Source organism: Apium graveolens, chromosome 5, assembly GCF_009905375.1.
Source record: "Apium graveolens cultivar Ventura chromosome 5, ASM990537v1, whole genome shotgun sequence".
Lineage (NCBI taxonomy): Eukaryota > Viridiplantae > Streptophyta > Magnoliopsida > Apiales > Apiaceae > Apium > Apium graveolens.
In genome coordinates this window covers 220,948,944-220,974,377 of record NC_133651.1, presented here as the reverse complement: position 1 = coordinate 220,974,377, position 25,434 = coordinate 220,948,944, and the positions used below count along the sequence as shown (strand labels likewise).

At 37.2% G+C, this 25,434-nt stretch overlaps 2 non-coding genes across 2 annotated transcripts; one reads left to right on the top strand and one right to left on the bottom strand.

The window, feature by feature from the left end:
• Nucleotides 1–461: 461 nt before the first annotated feature.
• LOC141663333 (small nucleolar RNA R71) lies at nt 462–568 on the bottom strand. Its single transcript, XR_012551412.1, has one exon. It is a non-coding gene; the product is annotated as a small nucleolar RNA R71 (small nucleolar RNA).
• A 24,554-nt stretch (nt 569–25,122) lies between these two features.
• LOC141663065 (small nucleolar RNA R71) lies at nt 25,123–25,229 on the top strand. The gene has a single exon (XR_012551150.1). It is a non-coding gene; the product is annotated as a small nucleolar RNA R71 (small nucleolar RNA).
• Nucleotides 25,230–25,434: the final 205 nt, after the last annotated feature.

Genomic DNA, 25,434 nt, shown 5'->3' with positions numbered 1-25,434 from the left:
TCCCATTCTCTCTAAGGGATAAAGTAAAGTGTTGGTTACATTCTCTACCAATAGGGTCTATCACTACATGGGAGGATCTTGCTCAAAAGTTTCTCACTAAATTCTTTCTGATGGCGAAGAGAAGACTACTGCAATCAGGAATGCTTTTACTCAGTTTGCTTAGTAAATTGGAGAATCTTTGTGTGAGGCTTGGGGGTTCTCCTACAGAACTCAGTTCAGTTTGGGGGTTCTCCTACAGAAGACCCCAACATGCACATCAGGGATTTCATCGAGATTTGTGACACTTTCAAGTTCAATGAGGTGACTGAATATGCTATCAAGCTGCGACTCTTCCCATTCTCTCTAAGGGATAAAGTAAAGTGTTGGTTACATTCTCTACCAATAGGGTCTATCACTATATGGGAGGATCTTGCTCAAAAGTTTCTCACTAAATTCTTTCTGATGGCGAAGAGAAGACTACTGCAATCAGGAATGCTCTTACTCAGTTTGCTCAATAAATTGAAGAATCTTTGTGTGAGGCTTGGGATCGATATAAGGAGATGCTAAGGAAGTGCCCACACCATGACATGCCTGACTGGATGTTTATAAACTGTTTCTATAATGGTTTGGGTGCTCAGTCTAGAACTATGCTCGATGCAGCATCTGGTGGAGCCCTGTGGGCTAAAAGCTATAATGAAGCTTATAAATTGATCGAACTGATAGCTGCTAATGAATACTAGAATCCTTCTCAGAGGCTAACTCAGGGCAAGGTAGCAGGAATTCTGGAGTTGGATGCAGCAACTACTATAGCTTCCCAACTTAAAGCGTTGACGATGAAAGTGGACTCTTTGGCGAATTATTGTGTTAATCAAATCTCTAGTGTTTGTGAGCTTTGTGCGGGAGTGCATGAAACAGACTAGTGTACTATTTCTAGTAAATTAGCTCAATTTGTGAGTAACTTTCAGAGATCATAGCAACAAGCTCCAGCCACTTATCATCCAAATAACCGTAATCATCCTAACTTCAGCTGGAGTAACAATCAGAATGTGGTGCAACAATCTTATCAGCCATACACAGCATGGAAGTATAACCCTCCTGGTTTTCAGCAACCGCAATATGCTCCTAAGCAACAACTTCAACTTCAGTAGCTAGAGCAAGCTAATGAAAAATCTGAATTGAAGGAGTTGAGGCTCATGTGCAAGAGCCAAGTTGTGTCTATCAAGACCTTGGAGAATCAGATTAGGCAAATTGCTAACGCATTACTGAATCGTCAACCTGGAACGCTCCCAAGCGATACTAAAGTATTGGGCAAGAAGGAAGCTAAGAAGCATGTTAAGGCAATTACATTGAGGTCTGGTAAGGTGGCGAATCCTGAAAAAGCAAAGACTCCAGAATCTGAAGTTGAGGCTGAAGAAGAAAAAGTGCAGAAGGAAGCATAAGTGGAACCAAGGAAGACTACTATTGAGCACACTCCTACTGAGGCTAATACAGGGGAGAAATAGATCTATCCTCCACCTCCTTTTCCTAAGAGGCTACAGAAGAAAATGCTGGACAAGCAGTTTGAGAAGTTTCTAGAGGTGTTCAAGAAACTTCACATCAACATACCTTTCGCTAAGCTCTTGAACAAATGCCTAGTTACGCAAAGTTCATGAAAGGTATTCTCTCTAGGAAGGTGAAGCTTGATGACTTAGAGACTGTTGCTCTCACGGAGGAATGCAGTGTTGTGCTGCAACAGAAGTTGCCTCCGAAGCTTAAAGATCCTGGAAGCTTCACTATTCCATGCACCATTGAAAAGATGTCATTTGACAAGTGTCAATATGACTTGGGAGTTAGCATTAATCTGATGCCTTTGTCAATCTTCAAGAAGTTGAACTTGCCTGATCCAAAGCCTACTTATATGACTTTGCAGTTGGCCGACCGTTCTATTACATATCCGTGAGGTATTATGGAGGATGTCTTGGTCAAGGTGGATAAACTCATCTTCCCTACTGATTTTGTAATTCTTAATTTCGAGGAGGATAAGAAGATTCCCATAATCTTGGGAAGACCTTTCTTGGCTACTGGCCGAACCTTGATAGATATGCAGAAGGGTGAGCTCACCATGCGAGTGATGGATCAGGATATACTTTTTAATGTGTTCAATGCCATGAAGTTCCCTACGGAAAATGAGTAGTGCTTAAAAGTGGAGTTGGTTGATTTTGTGGTTACTTCAGAACTTGATCAATTGTTAAGGTCTTATGCCTTAGAGAAGGCCTTGTTGGGGAATTCCAATAGTGAAGATGATGAAGGGGATGAATAATTGCAATTTCTGAATACTTCTCCCTGGAAGAGGAAAATTGATATGCCTTTTGAATCTCTGGGAATGGAGGAGTTGAACAAAGCTCCTAAGCACCTCAAGCCATCTATTGAGGAAGCTCCTACTCTTGAGCTTAAGCCTTTACCTGAACATTTGAGATATGCGTTTTTAGGTAATGCATCTACTTTGCCTATTATTATTGCATATGACCTTTCAGGTTGCGACGAGGAGAAGCTTTTGAGAACTCTTAGTGAATCCAAATCGGCAATTGGTTGGACTATAGCAGATATCAAGGGAATCAACCCTTCGTATTGCATGCACAAAATTCTGCTAGAGGAAGGAAGCAAGCCTAATGTAGAGCAACAGAGAAAGATAAACCCAATCATGAAGGAGGTTGTGAAGAAGGAAATTCTTAAGTGGCTGGATACAGGGATCATTTATCCTATTTCTGACAGTTCATGGGTGAGCCCAGTTCAGTGTGTGCCTAAGAAAGGAGGTATCACGGTCGTTGCTAATGAGAAGAATGAGCTTATTCCTATACGAACAATTACGGGGTGGAGAGTTTACATGGATTACAGGAAGCTGAACAAGGCCACAAGAAAAGATCACTTCCCTCTGCCATTTATTGATCAGATGCTTGACATATTGGCTGAGCATGAGTACTACTATCTTTTGGATGGTTATTCTGGTTATAATCAAATCTGAATTGCTCCAAAAGATCAGGAGAAGACTACTTTTACTTTTCCATTTGGTACTTTCATCTTTCAGAGAGTTTCTTTTGGACTATGTGGAGCACCAGCCACATTTCAGAGATGCATGATGGATATCTTCTCTGATATGATTGGTCAGAATGTGGAGGTGTTCATGGATGATTTCTCTGTGTTTGGTGATTCATTTGATGAGTGCTTGCGGAATCTAGGCGACGTTCTAAAGAGGTGTGTTGAGACCAATTTGGTTCTCAATTGGGAGAAATGTTACTTTATGGTGTGACAGAGCATTATTCTTGGGCACAAGGTCTATAGTAAGGTTCTTGAGGTGGAAAAAGCCAAAGTGGCGGTCATCGAGAATCTTCCCCCACCAATTTCTGTTAAGGGAGTTCGCAGTTTTCTTGGTCATGGGGGCTTCTACAGGCGTTTCATCAAGGACTTCTCAAAAATTTCTAAACTTTTGTGCAATATTATGGAGAAGGATGTCCCGTTTAAGTTTGATGATGAGTGTGTGGCTGTTTTTGATTTCTTAAAGAAGAGTTTAATCACGGCACCTGTAATAACTGCACCTGATTGGAGTGAACCTTTTGAGATGATGTGCGATGCAAGTGACTATGCAGTTGGAGCATTTCTTGGGCAGAGAAAGAACAACATATTTCATGTAGTCTACTATGCTAGTAAGACTCTTAATGGTGCTCAACTGAATTATTCTACTACGGAGAAAGAACTTTTGGCTATTGTCTATGGTTTTGAGAAATTTCGATCTTATCTGCTTGGGACAAAGGTGACAGTTTTCACTGATCACACTGCAATTCAATATCTCGTCTCAAAAAAAAACTCGAAGCCTAGATTGATCAGATGGGTTCTTTTGCTTCAAGAATTTTAATTAGAGATCAAGGACAGAAAAGGGACTGAAAATCAAGTCGTTGATCATCTCTCGCGTTTAGAAGATCCAAGTACAACTTCACTAGATAAGACGTTAATCAATGAGTCCTTTCCCGACGAGCAGCTAGTTGGAGTGCAAGAGGAAGAACCGTGATTTACAGACATTGTGAACTACCTTGTGAGCAATATCATGCCTCCCGACTTAACATATGCTCAACGGAAGAAGCTTCTGCATGAAGTGAAGTGGTATATGTGGGATGAGCCATTTCTTTTTCGACAAGGAGCTGACCAAATCATCAGGAGATATATTTCTTATAGCGAAACGGGGAGGGGGATCTTACGATATTGCCACCCAACGGCTTATGGAGGACATTATGGTGGAGAAAAGACTGCAGCTCGTATTCTTCAAGCAGGATTTCTTTTGGCCGACTTTGTTTAAAGATGTTCATCAGTTCGTTTTGAAATGTGATCGATGTCAACGTGTGGGTAATATGTCTAAGAGGGATGAGATGCCTCTTAATGTGCTTCTCGAGGTTGAAGTCTTCGATGTTTGGGGAATTGACTTTATGGGGCCATTTGTCTCATCTTATAACAATCAGTATATCTTGTTGGCAGTTGATTATGTGTCGAAATGGGTTGAAGTTAAGGCGTTGCCAACGAACGATGCGAAAGTAGTGCTTAATTTTCTTCACAAGAAAATATTCACAAGGTTTGGAACTTCAAGAGTCATAATCAGTTATAAAGGGTCGTATTTTTCAATCGCAAGTTCAATGCTATGATGCAAAGGTATAATGTGAATCATCGTATTGCTACGACTTATCATTCTCAAACGAATGGTCAAGCTGAGGTATCTAACAGAGAGATCAAGGGCATTTTAGATAAGGTTGTGTGTCCATCAAGGAGAGATTGGTCTTTAAAGCTTGACGAAGCTGTTTGGGCGTATAGAACAGCATACAAGACTCCATTGGGAATGTCGCTGTTTCAGCTGGTTTATGGTTAGGGGTGGCATTTGCCGGTGGAGCTAGAGCATAAAGCGTATGGGCTTTGAAGAAGTTGAATCTGGACTTGGATGCAGCTGGAAAGAAAAGGATGTTTTAATTGAATGAACTCAACAAGTTTCGACTTCAAGCTTATGAGAACAATAAAATGTATAAGGAGAAAGTCAAGAGGTGGCATGATAGGGGTCTAGTGCTCCAATCATTTGTGTCGGGGCAACAAGTTCTTTTATTTAACTCTCGTCTCCGTCTTTTTCCTGGAAAGTTGAAGTCAAGGTGGTCAGGGTCGTTCGTTGTCAAAACTGTGTTTCCACATGGAGCGGTGGAGATTTTTGAGAATGATCCGGGCCAAGCATTCAAGGTAAATGGTCAGAGGTTGAAGCATTACTGTGGTGATACAGAAAACCGAGAGGTGGTTAGTGTCGTTTTATTGTCCGTTTGATCTCGCATTTCTACATCGAGCTAATGACGTAAAATAAGCGCTTCATGGGAGGCAACCCAAGTTTGTTGTACATTAGTAGGTAGAGGAAGCAAGAAGAAAAGAGAAAAATATAAAAAAAACAGAAAATTTAAGGGCCAACTTCAGAAGCTGAGCGCGCCCGCGCTGATCTAGCGCGCGGCCGCGCTGGAATTCCAGAAACCAAGTGCGCCCGCGCTGATCTAGCGTGCGGCCGCGCCGATTTGGCAGAAGGTGAGTGCGCCCGCGCTGGTCTAGCATGCGGCCGCGCTGGGGTCCTGAATCAGAAAAAAAATAGCAGTTTGTGAAGAGAAAATCAGGGTTTTTAATAGAAAATCAATTTCCACCCGATTTTTACTCTTCCACATCCCAAATTTCCCTCTCCAAATCAAACTCATTATTCCCACTATTCCCATAATCAATTTCCACTTCTATTTCATATCTAATTCTCTTCTCACCTCCTATATATACATACACTTATATACAAACTTCTCCACCACTTCACAATTTTTCAAACACAATTCTCTCTCAAACACTTATCTTTTATTCTCTCTTATTCAATCCCAATGGCACCCAAGGGACAAAGAACTGAAGTAAGCAGCAGCACCGCCGATTCTTCGAGTGCGGGTGGTGTGAGGCCGAGGTTTTCAACTCCCGAGGCTGAAGTGGAGTACACGAGGCTTCTCTCGAAGCCTATAGCAAAGGAGCTAGGTTTTCTTCCATCAGGAAAGGATGGTAAGTTATTGGAGATGATTCTGGAGATGGGTTGGGTTCTTTTTTACGAGGCACCCGATGTTGTGCCTATGAGTGTTGTTCGAGAGTTCTATGCTAATACAAAGGCGGAGAAGAATGGTTTCACTATGGTGAGGGGGGTGACTGTGGAGTATAGTGCTGATGCGATAAGGAGGGTGATTGAGCAGCCCGCGAGGAAGCTTGGTCAGGACACTTGGAACGATAAGATTTCGGAGGACTTTGATCTGGATCTGATTGTTGCTACTTTGTGTGTGCCTGAGATTCATTGGAAGTTCAAGAGGGGCACGACTGATTATTCCACATTCCCTGCCTCGTGCATGAACAGGTTTGTACGTGCTTGGAATTCGTTTATTTGTGTTAACATCATGCCATCTTCTCATGTGCATGAGATTAATGTGGAGTGTGCTCTTCTATTGTGAGGTATTCTTTAGGGGGATTATATGGATTTGGGGATGGTGATTTACCAGGTTATTTTGAGGTTCTTGAGAGGAGGTACTACAGGTTCTATACCCAATGTGTCCGTTGTGACGAAGTTGTGCATGGCAGTTGGTGTTCATTGACCCGCACATGAGCAGCTGTAGCTTCCCAGTGCTCCTATCGATAATTTAACGTTGTTGAATATGACAGAGTGGTATGGTGGGAAGCCCAATCCTAAGAGGCTTGGATATTCTTATGACCATCTGCCAGGTGGAAGGCCAGCGGATCAGACATTTGCTGGTGGGACTTCGCAAGCTCGTTGAGCAGCATGGAGAGCTCAGTTGGGAGAAGAGGCTGGTCCTTCGGGGTCGCAGCAGCAGCAGGAGCAGGAGGAGGCATGAGCAGATGTTGGAGCTGGTTTGAGCACGACACATTATATACGTCTAGCGAGGAGGATGGATGCGATGCATGACATCCATAGTCGGTTTGCACGTGATCTCACCCAGGCACTAGGGACTGCATTCAGAGCTACATGTGTTGACATCCATTGGCCAGTATTTGGTGAGGATTCTGTGTATCCACCTCCAGACACGCCTGACACTCCACCCGTTGAGGGTGATGATCCTGATTCCGAATAGCTATGTCTGATTCCTTACTATTACCTTCACTGAGGACAGTAAATATTTTAAGTTTGGGGGTAGTAGTTGAAGGAATATGTGTTGTGTGAGTCACATATAGTTGCATGTTCATGATAGTTTAGTGCATATAGTTGCATATTTTTCCATGTAGTTTTTTTTATTTTTTGGTAGTTTTTATGATAGTTTGTTCATATAGTTTCATGCATTTGCATTATAACATAATCCCTTAGATGATTTTTCCGATCGACTTGTGATATTGATGCTAGTGTAGTGATATCGTATTTAGTGATGTTTAGTCTTGTCGAATTGATTTGCATGCTATAGACAATTGTATTTTACTAAGTCTTATAGGTTGCTTGAGTGCTAGATCATGATCATGGTTTGTTTGTTTGTCGAGGTTTAATCGCTTATTTATATTTAGAATTTAGGATATTCTATTAATGATAAAATAACATGGATTTTTAAAAATTGGAGAAATTGGATTTCATTGCTAGTTGTTGTGGCTAGGTGTCGAATGCCTAGTAGCCGGCTAATATTTATATGAGTAGTCTAAGGTTGAGCGAGATGGAGCGAAACGCACTCGTTCAGAAATTTGTGAAAAGAAAAAAAGAGAAATAAAAAAGAAATAAAAAAATAAGTGTTATGTATAATTGATCACGAGTGGGCTCTTTATTACTCGAGTTATTAAGTTCTTAGGGGACTTTATGCCTAGTGACCTAAGACTTTTATAGTCTGGGATCCGCTAACCTAACGCTCGCTATATGGGTACTATTGTATAAGTCTTTTGTGGACCTCACTCATTGGACGGTCAAGTAGCATACTTATTGTTTTGTTGTGAATAAAAGCATGAATCCATATAAAACTATAAAATAAGAATTGAAGTGTTATAAGTTATTTTAAGTCTAGCTTTTATTTTATTTATAACCTTACGATTGCTTTGATGGGTAGTGAGTCATGATTATTGATCTAGTTGCGATAGTATATCTGTAAGCAGTTGCACACACGCATGTCTCTGGTTTGTAGGTTGATTTGTGAGGTTTAATTGATTTTTGTGCGAATAACTGAATTTGTTGAGATGTTGTTTGTTGATTGGTTTAGTTATTATATTGGGGATCGTTGCATTCATTTAGTTGCATTCATGCAAATTTTATTTCTTGTTCTTTGAGTCTGTTTATGCTTGAGGACAAGCATTGATTCAAGTTTGGGAGTATGTTGAGTGGCATTTATGACACTTTATTACGCTCTATAAAGCTTTGAATTGGTGTATTGGTACTCAAGTTGTTGGAGTTTTTACGTGCTTTTGTAGTGTTTTTGCATTGCAGGCATTTTCCAGGTAATCATGTAAATTAGCATGGGTGTAGTGCTAATTTGGTGTTTGGATGGTGTTGGAATAAAGGCTCGTGAAAAGACCAGCTCAAATCAGCAAGAAGAAGAAAAGAATTCAGAATTTTATTCAGGAGGACGGCGCGCCCGTGCTTAAAGAACAGAAACTCAGCGCGCCCGCGCTGGTCAAGCGTGCCCGTGCCAGGTCGGGGTAGCAGAATTCTGTTTTCATTAGGATTTTGAGAGTTTGAAGCTCTGGTCAATTCTGCAGCATATATATTTAAATAAAGACATTTTTCATAGGAGAGACGTACAAAAGCTAAGGAAAAGGAGTAAAGAAGACCAGAGAGCACAATTCAACCAAGGCGAAGAAGATCTAGTTTATTCTTGTGATTCTTTATTTAAGTTGTAACGTTGGATGCTAGTTTTCTTATTCATGAAAATTTACTTGTGTTTCGTACTTGGTTTATTTATTAAGTATAAAGACTACATTTATTATACCATGCTTTTATCGGAACCCACGTTGATGATGAGTCCGATTATGGGCTAATCGTTATTGTGGGATTCTAGCGGATTTATTTATAGATTTCTTTAGTTGATTTATTTTGATGCCTTAGTGTGTGGTGATTGTATGATAACCTAGTATTGGTTGTGCTTATTCGTCTTATGAGCGTCGTGAACTTATAAGATAGTGTGTTAATTCTTAATGAAGTGAAAGTGAATTTAAGGATTTGGAACTTGCCATGCTAGCATAGGTTAATGTATTATTGTTATGCATGATTCGTAGGTAATTTTAACCATCTTACTTGCCCTATGTAATCACGATAGATAACTTGTGCATTAAAATGTTATATTGTCAAATTCTATAGACATATGGGGTCTCAATATAATTGGTATATATTCAGCTTCTATCTCTTTTGTGGATGTCTGGTAGTATGGTATTCGTACAATGAAAGTTGGTGTATATCAGTTTCGTATTATCTGATTAGTGTTATCACCATTACATGCTAAGGTTAAGAACGAAAAGGCTATTGAATGAAGTATTTAATGAAATTAGAATCTCATGTTTGTGTCATATATTATTCAACTCTCTTTACTCTCTTTAGTTAATGTTCTCTAGTATAATTCTCATTAGTTAATCATAGTATAATCAAAACTCAATTTGTTATTCGTCTTAGCATTGAATAATAGCCATATCATTGTTGTATAGGTGCATAATCGCAACGTTAGCCTAAGTCAGTCTCTGTGGGATCGAACTAGAAATAATTCTATATTACTTGCGAACGCGTATACTTGCGTGAATTTTAGCGCGTGTTTAGCGACTAACACATAACAAACTTTTTCAATAAATCTTTGACATACTTAGTTTGGCTGATAAAGATTCCATCACTTATTTGGCTGACTTGAAGTCCAAGAAAGTAACTTAATTCCCCCATCATACTCATTTCATATTCACTCTGCATAAGCTTAGAGAATCTTTGGCAAAGCTTTTCATTAGTAGATCCAAAGATGATGTCATCCACATAGATTTGAACTAGGAACATATCATCACCATGCTTCTTGTAGAAGAGAGTCTTGTCAATAGTACCTCTAGTGAATCCATGCTTAATCAAAAGTTTTGATAGTGTGTCATACCAAGCTCTAGGTGTTTGATTTAGTCCATAGAGAGCCTTGAGTAACTTGTATAAAAAATTTGGAAATTCTGGATCTTCAAAACCAGGTGGTTGTTGCACATAAACCTCTTCTTCCAACTCACCATTAAGAAATGCACTCTTCACATCCATTTGATATACTTTGAAATTTGAATGTGTAGCAAATGCTAGAAAAATCCTTATTACTTCAAGTCTTGCAACTAGAGCAAAAGTTTCATCATAGTCAATTCCTTCTTCCTATGAGTAGCCTTTTATAACCAATCTTGCTTTATTTCTGGTGAATGTTCCATTTTCATCCATTTTATTCCTGAACACCCACTTTGTTCTAATTATACTTCTGTTCTTGGGTGCTGGAACCAATTTCCAAACTTTGTTCCTCTCAAACTGATTTAGCTCTTCTTGCTTAGCAGATATCCAATCAGGATCAAGAAGGGCTTCCTCAGTTTTCTTTGGTTCAACTTGTGAAAGAAAACATGCATGAAAGCATTCATTTGAAGTTGCACTTCTAGTCCTTACTCCAGATATTGGATCACCAATAATTGCTTCTCTAGTGTAACTTCTATCCCACTTTCTGGTGTGAGTTTGTTGACTAGAATTTTCTATCTTTTCTCCACAATTGGCATGACTTGCAGAACATTCCTCTCTTTCTCCCCTTGAGTTTGTGCTATCAAACTCAGGTTCATGAGATGAACTTCCATTCTCATGATTCACTTGCTCAGTAGACTCTTCATCAACTCTGTGATTTGTGTTGACTTCAGCTTCATCATCAGAATCACTATCAATATTGTTCAAACTTTAGGACTTCTGCTTCATTTTCATCTAGGCATTCCAAGCTTGGGCACTTGTCATCATCAAAAGTAACATCAGTGATTTCCATAATTTTCCTTTGTTCAAGCACATAGACCTTATAGGCAGTTCTTTCTAATGAATATCCCAGAAAAATTGCCTCAAAAACTATAGAGTCAAATTTTCCCACATATTTAGAGTTGTCCTTCAAAACATAACACTTGCTTCCAAACACATGAAGATGCTTCACCATAGGCTTCCTTTTAGACAAGACTGAGTAGGGTGATTTTCCAATATTTTTGTTAATGGGATATCTGTTTTTAGTATAGCATGCAGTGTACACAGCTTCTTCCCAAAAACTAGTTGGCAACTTTACATCTTGCAACTTTGTTCTAGCAGCCTCTACTAGTGTTCTATTCTTCTCTCAACTACCCTATTTTGCTGAGGTGTTCTAGCAGCTGAGAATTCTTGAACAATGCCTTTATCTTTGCAGAATTCAGTTAAGGTTGCATTTCTGAATTCTGTTTCATTATCACTTCTCAATCTTTTCACACATTCCTGATCTTCAGCCTGCTTTTCCATCTTCTTGATGTGCTCAATTATGATGTGTAGAGTCTCATCTTTGGAATTCATAAATTCTACCCATGTATATCTTGAGTAGTCATCCACCATCACAAGTGCATATCTCTTCCTTGAAATTGAGAGGACATTTACTGGTCCAAATAAATCCATGTGAATAAGTTGCAAAGGTGCACTTATAAAGTTCACAGTTTTACTTTTGTGACTTGATCTTTTCATTTTCCCTTTTTGACAAGAATCACATACTTCATCTTGAGCAAACTCCAGATTAGGCATGTCTCTCACTAACTCCTTTTTGACAAGAGTATTGATTGCTTTGAAATTCAAGTGAGATAGCCTTTTATGCCATAGCTTGCTTTTCTCCACAGATGCCTTGGTATAGAAGCAACAAATTGCATTCTTATTTGTTGAGTCCAAGTCTGCAACAAATAAGCTACCTTTCCTTGCTCCTTTTAGAGCAACTTCACCAGTTTTCTTGCTAATAAAAGTGCATTATTATTTGTTAAATAAAACCTTGAAACCCTTGTCTGCAAATTGGTTGACACTTAGGAGATTCACTTCAAGACCAGCTACCAGTGCTACATCTTCAATAACAATATTTCCAGAAATCAATTTTCCATATCCCATTGTGAAACCTTTGATGTTGTCTCCAAAAGTCACTAATGGGACAGCCTTTTCCTCAAACTATGATAGAAGGGCCATATCACCAGTCATATGTCTTGAGCATCCACTGCCTATGATCCATTATCCATATGACTTTCTTCTTTTTGCCCTGCACACAATGAGTTTAAGTGTGTTTAGAAACCCAAGCAGTGTTGCGTACTTTCTTCTTGTTAACAGAGTGGGCAAAATCAGAATGAGTTATTTCAGATAAAATATAATTCATTGACTGTTGTGCATTTTCCCTTTTTGATACAGACCCAATTTTTACTTCTTTGAGGTCTACTCTCAGCTTGTGGCAACTTTTCATCACTTTCAAGTTGTAAGGGATGCAATCAAACTTGTCACAGAATGAGTAGGGATCAGTTGCATTTGCTTCATTGTATTTGCATGCTCCTTAACTGGCTTGCTAACAACCTTCTTACAAAGATGAGTTAGATGATTCACAGAGTCACATTTTTGACATTATTTTCTTGGAGCATCTGCAATATAAGCAAAATTGTTGCTTTTGTTTATCCCAATATTTCCATTTCTATTCTTTTTCTTCTTTCTTGCATCTTTAATTTTTACTTCTTTGACATGTGTCTTGGAGTTTTGGTTGACCATGGGCGTCTTTTCAGCTTTGGAAGTTGGAGTGTTTCTGCATTTTTCTTCTCATTATCTTCATCGGCAATTTCTTGCTTCATGATCAACTCTTCTTCACTGAAATCTACTTCGCATGATTTGAACATAGGTGAACCAACCTTTCTCAGCATAGCTGGGACATCTTTATTTTCAATTGCCTTTTCTTTACCTCCAATAGCTTTCTTGTTATTGTCAAAGCATCATAATCAAGACCAATAGCTATATTAGCACATGGCTTATTCTTCTCATGGTACTGTCTAACCAACTCAGATGCATTCCTGAATGACTTCAGTTTCACCTCATTCTTTTCAATCTTCTCTCTTAACACACCTTCAATCTCGTTGGCATACTTCAGCTTATTTTTCAAATATTCATTTTCTTTCTTGACTGACTCAAGCTCCACAAGCAGTAGGTCCATCTTTTGCTTCTCACTCTCAAGCTTCTCATTTGCTTTAGTTAGCCTGCTGACGTCCTCATTGGCTGCTACTAAGCTAGTGTATATGTGAAATATCTCCGTACTCATCTTTTCCATAGTTTCTTTATATTGGCTAACATTTAATTCAATACTGGTTAGAGTTGGTACCTTTGATTTTGAAGTAGATGCTTCTCCTTGCTCAAAAGCCATGATTGTATAGTTTCCAACCTCTTCATCCTCATCATCAACATCAGTATCATCCCAACTCTTTCCTTTTACAATATATGCTTTTCCGGACTGCTTTTTAAGAGAGCTTCATACTTTGCTTCTAATTCAATATAGGCCTTGTCTTTCTTCACCTTTTTAGGCTTTTGGCATTCAGTAGCAAAGTGACCCAACTCATCACAGTTGAAGCACCTTATCTTTGATCTGTCCACAGATCTTGTTTTGTAGCCACTTTTGCTAACTGAATTATACTGAGTTTTTGGTTTCCAATTATTGTTGTTTGAAGATTGTCCCTTGCCTTTGAAAAACCTTGGCTTCTTGAATCTTATGTTAGAGAAATTCATAGCCAAGTAAGCCATAAATTGGTCTATTTCATCTAACTCATCCAAGGTATAATATTCATCTTCCTCCAGCTCCAATATAACTTGCTTCTGAGGTCCTTTGTTCTTTTGTTCCATAGCTTGAACAATTGGAACTTGATCATCTTGCTCATCTTCACTTTATTCTCTGTCATTCACAATCAAAGCACTTGAACCATCAACAACATGTCCATGGTGTGCTTTCAATGACTTTCTTTATAGCATCTCAAGTTCATAGGTTTTCAAGATTCCATATAGAACTTTCAGAGTCATTCTGCTTAAATCTCTTCCTTCTCTTATGGCTGATATCTTTTGTTCAAGATGGTCAAGAAGAGCTAGCAAAAACTTTAGGTTGACCTCCTCGGCTCTATAATACTTATCATGTAGCTGCAAGTCATTTATCAGTTTGTTGAACCTTTCAAAAACTTCAGTAATTCCTTCTTTTGGTTTAGCCATAAACCCTTCATACTGAGAAACCATAATCCTCCTTTAGTTTGACCTAACTTCCTCTATTCCTTCACATAATATCTTTATTTTCTCCCAGATCTGTTTGGTTGTGTCTCAGTTGACAATGTTATTGTACATTACATTGTCAAATGACTCTATCAAGATCAGCTGCAAGCCAATATCTAGAGAGACTTTTTCTTTTTCAGGCTGAGTGTATTCTAAAGGATCTTTAGGAGCATTGTAAAAACCCGAATTTTTGACATCAGTAAAAGATCTTTATAAATAGTAGTCTTGCGGGAAAATAAAAACTTTTGCGACCACACCATATATGAGTTTTTAATTTAAGTTTCCGAGTTCATATTATGGTTATACGTACTAAATGAGTGTATGCAAAAGTCGTGAGTTTTCGAAGAAAACCAATAGTCCAAATGATATTATTTTAAGAGCCATCGAGGAATAAGAGAATTATACGGCGACCAAGAAAATATTGAGAATTATAATTTCATAACTCATAATCAAGTAGGAGCACTGGAAATGGTAATGATTTACGATAAGTGGAATTATTCGACGTAGCATTTACGGGAATTAATTTAAACGTACGTGAACGAATTCGAGATAATGTAGGATGGCAAGGAATTAAGTGATAACCTAAGAAAATTAAGTATTTATAATTTATCCAACAAGTAATAAATTAAGAAGCTAGTTACAAAATAAATAAATAACATTAATTCTAGGAGCTTATCATGCAAGCTTTGATAAATGAGACACCTAGCTAAGTCTAGCCTTTGAAAATAGGATGCATCTTGTCCTACACACTTTCTATATTCACAAGAAGCCTATTTCCACCACATTTCCAAGAAGTAAGCAAGGCAATTCTCTCTCTCTCCAAAAACTCAATGTTGATTTTCAAGAACACCATGGAAAGAAAATTTCATATCTCATGATCTACTCATTAACAAATCACCAAATTTTAACCAAAGCTTCCTCATATCATTTACAAGGTACTTTCCAAATTTCATGGGTATTGGATTAAAATAGCATAGTCAAATCCTTGCTCAAAATTGGTGGTGAATAGTAACTCCGAAAATCTCGTTTTGTTTTCTTGATTTTCATGGCATGATTTAGGATCCTTAAGCACAATCAATCCCTCCCAAGGTTCAACCATAAAGAAGAAAACCTCCAAAGATACCAAGAAAGGTATAAACCTTCATCCAAACTTTGTTTAAGTTTTAAGTTTTAAGAAAAGTAAGGATCTTGGATATAAGTATGGTTTCGATGATTGATTTGATATTATCTTGATGTTTAGTTAATTAGTTTTAAAATTGATGATTTTTTCCTCAAGGAAATGATGTTCTTGAGAGGAATTAGTGTTGGGATGATGATTTTATGGTTGTTCATGGTGGTATAATGATTTAAGACATAAACGAAACTCGGATCGTAATTGTAATCTCGTTAAAATAAATAAAACTCAACTTAAGTTTCTGCAGAAGTTCCCGAATATATAAACTGTAGTTTCTCAAAACATGAGACTTTATTATTATATAAAATTTTATGAGGATCATTTAGGCGCTTGAATCGCTTGATTTCAATTTACGGATCAAAAGTTATGACCGTTTTAGTAAAAGTGATTTACGCGACAAAAACTGCTACGAATTATGAATTTTGTAAATAGAAATGATAGACTTAAAAATATTTAAAAAACATGAATTTTTTACAGAGATTACTACATAGAGTTTATTAACTTCCATAAAAATTTCAAGTAAAAATGTTAATTTTTCAATTTTATAAAAATATCGGAGCCGAGGACACGTGGAGCACGAACATAAAAAACAACCCCCTATTAGAAACTGCTACTTCGGGGCTGTTACCAGAACACCATTTTCAAATGATGTATTCTAAATTTTTTCTATATTGCGCATGCGAAAACGTTGCATCAATTGAGTTAACGGTTTGAGAGATATCAATGTTTTAGTGAAAACGGTTTGAATAGTAAAACTCAGTAGTTGACCGAACTTTTGAAATGCTTTTCACCTAATTGTATTCAAAATAAAACTTTTATGATAAATATTAAAATCACTCAAGAATCTCCTTGATGTGGTTTCGTATTAAAATATTAATTTTACGATTTATTAAAAATGTTAGAGTACGAGTTGCGTAATAGTAACATTCGGTAAAGTCAACTCTAGAAGACCACTTTGACCGTCCTTTTCGACCAAGGATCGATACTTATTTCGAGTCGGTCAAATATTGAAAATTATGAAGTATTAAACTTATTATAAATATAATTCGGTAATGGGATTAGAAATACTGATTAAGATTATGATATTTGTTGATTAGAAAACCTGGAACGAGAGCATGTCAGAAAACGTATCTTAGACTCCAGGTAAGTTTTCAAACCCTACATTTTAAAACTGTTATGTTGTGTTGTTTTCAAATAAATGCTATATATACATGATGTTGTATTACGATATTTACTAATTATGATATATAATGTCGTACGATATATTAATCATTTTGGTATATGAAGATTACCGAATTTTAATCGATAACGCTAGAGAGTAGCGTTGTATATATGAAGAGTATATTTAAGACCGAGGATCGGTTAGTATAATTTGATGAAAACCCGGAAGTATTCCAGAGTTGTTTTATTTAAGAATATTAACGCTATAGTAGAGCGTGATGTATAAGTTGTAAGACCGAGAGTTGGTCAGTTTATATAAATTATAAACCCAGGTATCATCCCGGAGATGTTTTGGACGATCAAAAGTCCGTACTTGTTTTATCCCAAGGGACTCGGTGCCCACTTGTGAAGTATTAAATACCTCGAATATATTTAAAACGATTTCCAAAGATCGTATTCCCTCAACTACATTTATTTACTTGAGCAACAAATATTATTTCAAGTTATTCATTCAATTTATGAGAAGTATTCTCCAACGATTATTTATTTCATACTTGATTAAGTATATTATTAAGGATTACTTTAATTATTTCAACATAAACTAGTTGAGGAATATTATTTCAAATATTTTTTTAAAATATATAATTATTCGAGGTTTAATTATTTAATAATTATTATCTAAGCATTAAATATTTATTTAGTAATTTAAATTGATTTAAAAATCACAAGGCCTACTTTTAAAATACCTTCTGAATTTCAGAAAGTCATTCGAATACTTTCAAATCGGCGAAAAATATTATATCAACTTATTTTAAATATTTTGAATACAGTTTCAAAAGAAACTCCCCCTTATTTAATTATATGTTGACAACGGTCAACTCACATCCTTAGTACTTCCTCCGAAATTTTTAGGAAGTACATATATATATATATACACTGATAAGATAAGTTGTTTTTATCAACAAGCAAAACGCTTGGGGAACTTCGATGTGGTTCGAGTTCTCGAGATATGATAGGATTCTTTTAAAGGACTTGGAGGGGTAGACTCTAGTACTATGTGTACTAGAGAGACTACCAAAGGTACCGCGGGCGAAGGTACTCTTTGTACTCAGGAACTTGTAAAGTATGAGTATACCCAAAATGGGACACGCAACCCGAATGCGGAAAGGGTGATAACCGGGATGCGAAGGTGTCATCCTTCTACTAGTAGAAAATATTGTTATTTCCGTAGTATGACTGATCATCGTATGCAGTGGCTCCAGTGAATGTCCTAAATTTTTCCAATTGGAATTGTGATGCAATACCGTAACCCAAACCTAGGTGCTGGGTTTACCATTAAGGTATTTGCAGGATAACGAAAGAAGGTTTGAATCACCAAGGAAAACTATTTTAAATAAACAGATTTATCGTATATAGAATTATACTTGAATTTCTCATATAATCTTTTTATACTGTTGATTATTATGGTTGAGCATTATTGCTCACTCTTGCTTTTTTTTAAATGTCACAAGACAACAGATTACCAGTATGCCGGCGTGGGACTTAGTCACTTAAAATCGTGGGGAGAATCCCTTACAACTTTGTCTCAGGTGGACCAGAGTATCCAGATATGTATAAGATGTTAGTAGTAATTATTGTAACTTCATTTAGAGGTTACGAATAATTGTTTAAGATCCTGTGAAGTACATTTGAGTCTTAATAATAGATGATGCTTGTTGTATGTCATTTCTAAGGCTATAACTTGTGAGTGTGTGAGATTGCGGGTCTGTGATATGGAATTATTAGATTATTGAGTTAATGCAGGTTACACATGATGGAAGGATTGTGTGACGACCTAGATTCCTGACCCCGGATTTGGGGGCGTTACAAGCATAATGTGCTGGAATGACCATGGCTCCATCTGTAGATTCTTTAATTCTTAGCATGGGGGTGAAAAGCCCATTCTTGAGGATCTGAATGTATAATGGATTGGACATCCTTATGAACAACAACGTTTTCTTTTTCCATAGTGTATACTTAGATCTGTCAAAGGTGGGGATTTTGATACTGCTCAGCTTCTCTGTATTCATTCTTCCAAGATCTTTAATCTATTTGCTTTCAGATTTCGCTCTGATACCACTTGTTGGGTAATGAATACAACACAGGGGGTTGAATGTGTTTAAGACAATTTTAATCTTTTTAAACTGTTTTTGGATGGTGAACAAAGTAATATATATTGAAGAGATAATATGTTTTAACAGAATAATTAAAACATGCACATGAACACACTTATCTTTCAAAAATCACTTAACTTTATATTAAAATCAAGTTAGTGTTTTACTACAAATTTTAGGGTTCTTTACTGATAAAGAACTCAGCTTCTCTCTTGAGAGTTACAAGAATTTTTAGATCTATTTTGTTACACTTAAAACAAAGCATCCAGTATTTACTTTATAGAACAGTAACCATTGGTTTTACACAGCATGCAATAGCATGAACTAAACCCTACTTTAAGTTAACTAAAACTTTCTATTTCTGGCTTAGTGTTTCTATGCAAATCGTGCATGTCTGTGACTTTACTTTGTCAGTTAATTTAGGCCTTTGATATTGTACTCTTTAAGCTGCTTTTTGTAGACTTTTCAAATCAATGATTGATTTGTCTGTTGATTGGTAATCTTGGATATTTAACTGGTCTGTACTTTGTACTTTGAGTTTTACTTCGAGATCTCCAGTTTGATATATATAGAACTTGACATCTTGATAAGTATATTGACTTATCGAGATCTCTAATTACTCTATAGTTATTTGACTTATCGAAGTCTCTGAGTTCTCTATAAGTGAATTTGGCTTATCGAGGTCTCTCATCTTCATGTCTTCACTTTGGCTTATCGATATCTCTGAGTTCTCTAGTGAAGAAATGACTTGTCGATATCTCAGAGATCTCTAGTGATATTTTGACTTATCGATATCTCTGAGATCTCTAGTGATAATTTGACTTGTCGATATCTCCAATCTTCAATATCCTCATTTGGCTTGTCGATATCTTTGAGATCTTTAGTATATTTTCTTGACTTCTCGATAAGTCATTATGGAGTTCTCGAATGACTTCTCTATAACACTTAATCTGTGACTTGTTAGAATATTTTTCCCAAAATAGATTTATTCAACTCCAAGCTTCTTCATACTGTCTTAAGTGATACAATACAAAATAAAAACTTAGATTACCATACAACTTATTTAGGAATGTCAATTTGACTTAGTCTTGTTTAGTACAGGCATATCTTGCACAACAGAAAGTACAAGTTGCTTAAACCAGAAAAATTACTCAAAAAGATGCTGGAAAAGGATATGAAACGATGCTGAAAAGTGACCAGAAAATCTGCAAAAATATATTAGAAAATTGCTTTTCTAGGGAAATTTATGGATAACAATCTATATATCATTGGAAAGATCTCGCAGTCTAGTTTTTTATGCATAAAACAGCTTGGCAAAAGCAATTTCCTACGGAGAGTTATAACTGTTTTAGTAACAGGGTGTAAGGCTATCCAGATTTCTGAATGTCCAACTTTACAGAATAAACTGCTTTCATACGAGCATTGTTAGGGCGAAAACATGCACTAAAATTACACGCAAGTATACGCGTTCGCAAGTAGTATAAGATATAAATCAGATTCGTAACCACAGAGACTCTTTTTAGTTAACTTAAGATTATGCACCTATGCAACAATGGTATGGCTATCGCTCAGTGCTAGGACAATAACAAATTGAATTTTGATTTAACTAAGAGATTATACTAAATAACATTAACTAAAGGAATTAAGATTGAATTACTTATATGAGAACAACATGGGATTCTAACTTCATTACTACTTCATTCAAAGTCATTGTCCTTAACCTTAGTATGTAATGGTGATGATAACTTATCAGATAACGCGAAACTAGTAAACACTAACTTTCGTTGCACGAATACCCTACTACCAGACATCCACAAAAGAGATAGAAGCTGAATAGACACCAATTATGTTGAGACCCTATATGTCTATAAAATTTGACAACATAAAGGTTTAATGAACAAGTTATCTATCGTGATTACATAGGGCAAGTAAGATGGTTAAAATAACCTACGAATCATGCATAATAAATACATGAACCTATGCTAGCATGGCAAGTTCTAAACCTCTATATTCACTTTTGCTTCAATAGAGATTAACACGTTATCTTATATGTTAGCTACCCACATAAGACGAATAAGCACAACCAATACTAGGATATCAATCAACCACCACACACTTAGGTATCAAAACAATTAACTATAGAAATCCATAAGTAAACCCGTTAGAACCCCATGACAACGATTAGTTCATAATTTGAACTCATCGTCACCATGGGTTCCAATGAAAACATGATAATAAACAATATAAGAGTCCTACGGTTCAAGGACAAATCGAAATCAAGCATCCAAATATCAACTCTATTAAAGAAAATAAAAGTCTTCTTCTCCATAGTTGTTTCGTGCTCTCTAGGTCTTCTTATTGCTCTCCACTTGCTCCTTGTTGTTTAAAATGTTTTTTATTGATATATATAGGCTCCAGGTTGACCAAGACTATCAAAATCTTCAATTTTGACTAAAATCACGATTCTGGTGCAGAAACAGGGCGCGGGTGCGCTACTTTCGGGTGCGGTCGCACTGGAATAGTGATTTCTGAAGCGCGGGCGCGCAGGTTCTGGCGCGGCCGCGATGGCCTTTTGGAAATTTTCTAACAATTCTTCTTTTGGCCGTATCTTGGTTTCTGCTCGTCAGAATTAGGCGATTCAACTGCCCACGCGAAGCTAACGAGATTCTCTATAACTTGAGATGGCCTAGGCTTTCAATTCTGATCTCTTTTCATCATATATCTTTAAAAAGATCTTTTCTTCATTTTACTGATGCCTTAAATGCAATTACACAAAAACATATCAAAAATACCAACAACTTGAGTCCAAAATACCAACTTAAGCTTGTAATGAAGCGTTCCAAGTAGATGAAAAATCCACTTATCACACCCCCAAATTTGAATCAATGCTTGTCCTCAAGTATAAACAGACTCAAATCTATAAAACAAACCTATTGCATGAATGCAACTACGTGAATGCAACTAAATGACAATGCAATCGATCCCCTCAAAATAACCATAACCAAATGAATAAGCCAACTCCTCTAAGAATGCAATAAATTTTAATAGAATTCGAATAAATCCCACAAACCAACTCACAAACCAGAAATGTGCGTGTGTGGATGCTTAACAAATATACTCTCGATACTAGATCAATAACCATAACTTATCTATCATCAAAACAATCACAAGTTTATAAATAGAATAGACATTAAACGCATAATTACTCTCAACACCTCCTTCCTACTAGAGTTATACAAAAATTCATGCTATTATTGAACACATAACAGAGATGCTTATTTGACCATGCAATGAATGAGGTCCCAAAAGACTTATACAATATTACCCATGTAACGAGCGTTAGGTTAGCGGATCCCAGACTATAAAAGCCTTAGGTCACTAGGCACAAAGTCCCCTAGAACTTAATTACTCGAGTATTAAAGAGCTCACTCTTGATCAATTATGCATAAACACATACTTTCTTTCTTTTTCTTTTTTTTCTCTTTTTTCTCTTTTTTCAATGATTTCTGAATGAGTGTGTTTCGCTCCATCTCATTGAACCCTAGACTACTCATAGAAATATGAGTCAGCTACTAGCCATTTGACGCCTAGCCTTATTCAAACAAGCAACGAATTCCAACTTTTCTCCAGTTTAAAAATTTAGTATTTTTACGTCATTACGGGAATATCACAAATTCTAAATATAACCAAGTGATTAAATCTCAACAACAAACAAGTATGATCATGATCTAGTTTAAAAGCAACCTATAAGACTTGTGATTTTTTTTCTGGGCATGCAAATCAATTTATTAAGACTTAAACATTCCTCTATTCGCCATCACTACACTCAAATCAACATCAACTTATCAATCAGAAACAGCTCATCCTACGGGATCATGTTATATGCATGCACATGCAACTAAAAGAACTCACATAAAAACATAAACAAAAATGCAAATAATTATGACCTATATGAACAATCATGCAAAAATATGAATGATTTAACAACTATACATGCAATATGAATCTATATGGACACACACAAACTAATCCTTACATTATCACCCCCAAACTTAAAATTTTCAATGTCCTCATTGAAGGTAATTATAAGGATTTCAGGCATACCTAGTTGTCCAGAGGATCACCCTCCTTTGGTGGAGGATCAGGTGGCCAATCAACCTCGACACCAGTGTCTCGAAAAACAGTACCGTTAATATGTGTCAATTCTTCAACAAATTGTCAGTGGATGTCATGCATGGCCTCAATACGCTGAATCGACATTCTATACTGCGCATCACCAAGACCAAACATATCAACTATCTGTGGTTCACGCGAGGGACCCTCTGTAAGCACGGGAGGAACCGGCCGGTCACCCTTTAGATTATCATAGATATATTCCAACCCCTTGTCAGGGGGTGCACCTAAGATTGCATAACTCAAGTGATTTGGCAGTGGGTTGAGCTCAAATGTGAGAGTTTCTTCAATCGACGGTTCAAGACGCTCCTGAGAAATTTTCAGCTCTGCTAACCCCAGAGAATCGAATGAAATATCCAACTTCCTCTTCCACGGAGGTGCATTCAAAACCTGCAGTTGCTTTGCTCCTTCTTCATCTTCAAGAACTGATTCCCCTATTAAGGCTCTCTAAGGTATCTGACTTTGGAAATTTCTCAAGCTCCGAATTCACGATAGAGTCGACCTACTCTACTTTAAAGCACTGCTTTTTATCTGTGGGTAACTTTATTGCCTTGAACACACTAAAAGTGACCTTCTGATCTTGAACCTTCATCGTAAGCTCTTCTTTTTGCACATCAATCATAGTACAGCCTGTAGCCAAGTATGGTCTTCCCAAGATAATGGAAATCTTCTTATCTTCCTCAAAGTATAAAATGACAAAATCAGCAGGAGAGATGAGCTTATCCTCCTTAACCAAGATATCCTCCACTACTCCTTGCAGATAAGTGAAGGAATGATCAGCCAACTGCAAAGACATGTTCACAGGTTTTGGATCAGGTAGTCCAAGTTTCTTGAAAACTGACAAGGGCATCAGATTGATGCCAGCTCCCAAGTCACACAAACACTTGTCGAACGAGAGATTTCCAATAGTGCATGGAATCGTAAAGTTTCCGGGATCCTTAAGCTTCGGAGGCAATTTCTGTTGCAGAACTGCACTGCATTCCTCCGTAAGAGCAACGGTCTTTAAGTTATCGAGCTTCACTTTCTGAGAGATAATACCTTTCATAAACTTCGCATAGCTAGGCATCTGTTCAAGAGCTTCTGCGAAAGGTATATTGATGTGAAGTTTCTTGAACACCTCCAGAAAATTAGCAAATTGTGTATCCAACTTCTACTTCTGCAGCCTCTTAGGAAAAGGAGGTGGAGGATAAACATGTTTCTCCCCTTTATTACCCTCAAGAGGAGTGTGTTCCATAGTTTTCTAACTTGATTCCACCTCGGCATCCTTTTGCACCACTTTTTCAACTACAATCTCATTTCCAGGAATTGGCAAGGGTGTAGACGCATCTGCATTCTGGACAGAGTTTTCATACTCTTCATCTTGCTGAATTTGGGGGCTTGCGACCTTTTGGGATCTCAAGGAGATGGAGTTCACCTCTTCGTTAACTTCCCTCTTGCCTGGATTGGCTTCTGTATCACTAGAAAGCATTCCTGGTATTCGATTCAATAAGGCGTTAGTAATTTGCCCTATCTGGTTCTCCAGAGTCTTGATAGAAACAGCTTGGCTTTGGAATATAAGAGCCTGGTTTTTGCACATAAGCCTCAACTCCTCCAATTCAGATTTTTCATTCGAAGATTGACCTGCACCTCCATGAGTTAGTTGTTGAAGTTGGAGTTATTGTCTTGGTACAAATTGTGGTTCTTGAAAAACAGGAGGGTTGAATTGCTTTGCTGCATACTGCTGATAAGGCTGTTGCATCGCACTCTGAGTTTTGCTCCAGCTGAAGTTAGGATGATTCCAGTTGTTAGGATGATAAGTGGGTGGAGCTGGTTGCTGCGATCTTTGAAAATTGCTCACAAACTGAGCTGATTCACTAGATATAGCGCATTCATCCATCGCATGTGAACCTGCACACAGCTCAATAATACTGGTTATCTGATTAACACCATATTTAGCCAGAGAATCGATCTTCATAGACAACGCATTTAGTTGAGCAGTGATAGTCGTAGTTGTATTCACTTCAAGAACTCATGCTACCTTGCCATGTGGTAATCTCTGAGTTGGATACTAATATTCATTAACAACCATCAGTTCAATTAGATCATAAGCTTCCTCATAGCTCTTTTCCCATAATACTCCACATGATGCTGCATTAAGCATGGGTCTAAACTATGCTCCCAACCCATTATAAAAACAATTGATGATCATCCAATCAGGCATACCATGATGAGGATACTTCCTAAGTATCTCCTTTTAGCGCTCCCAAGCTTCACATAGAGTTTCTCTCGATTGCTGTGCAAATTGAGTAAGAGCATTCTTGAGTACAGCTGTCTTTGCCATAGGGAAGAATTTAGTAAGAAAATTATGAGCAAGATCCTCCCAAGTAGTGATAGAACCAGCTGGTAGAGAGTGTAACCAGCTCTTAGCCTTGTCTTTTAGAGAGAATGCGAAAAGCCTCATCTTTATAGCATCTTCAGAAACATTTTTGAACTTGAAAGTGTTGCAGATCTCGATGAAATCTCTGATATGC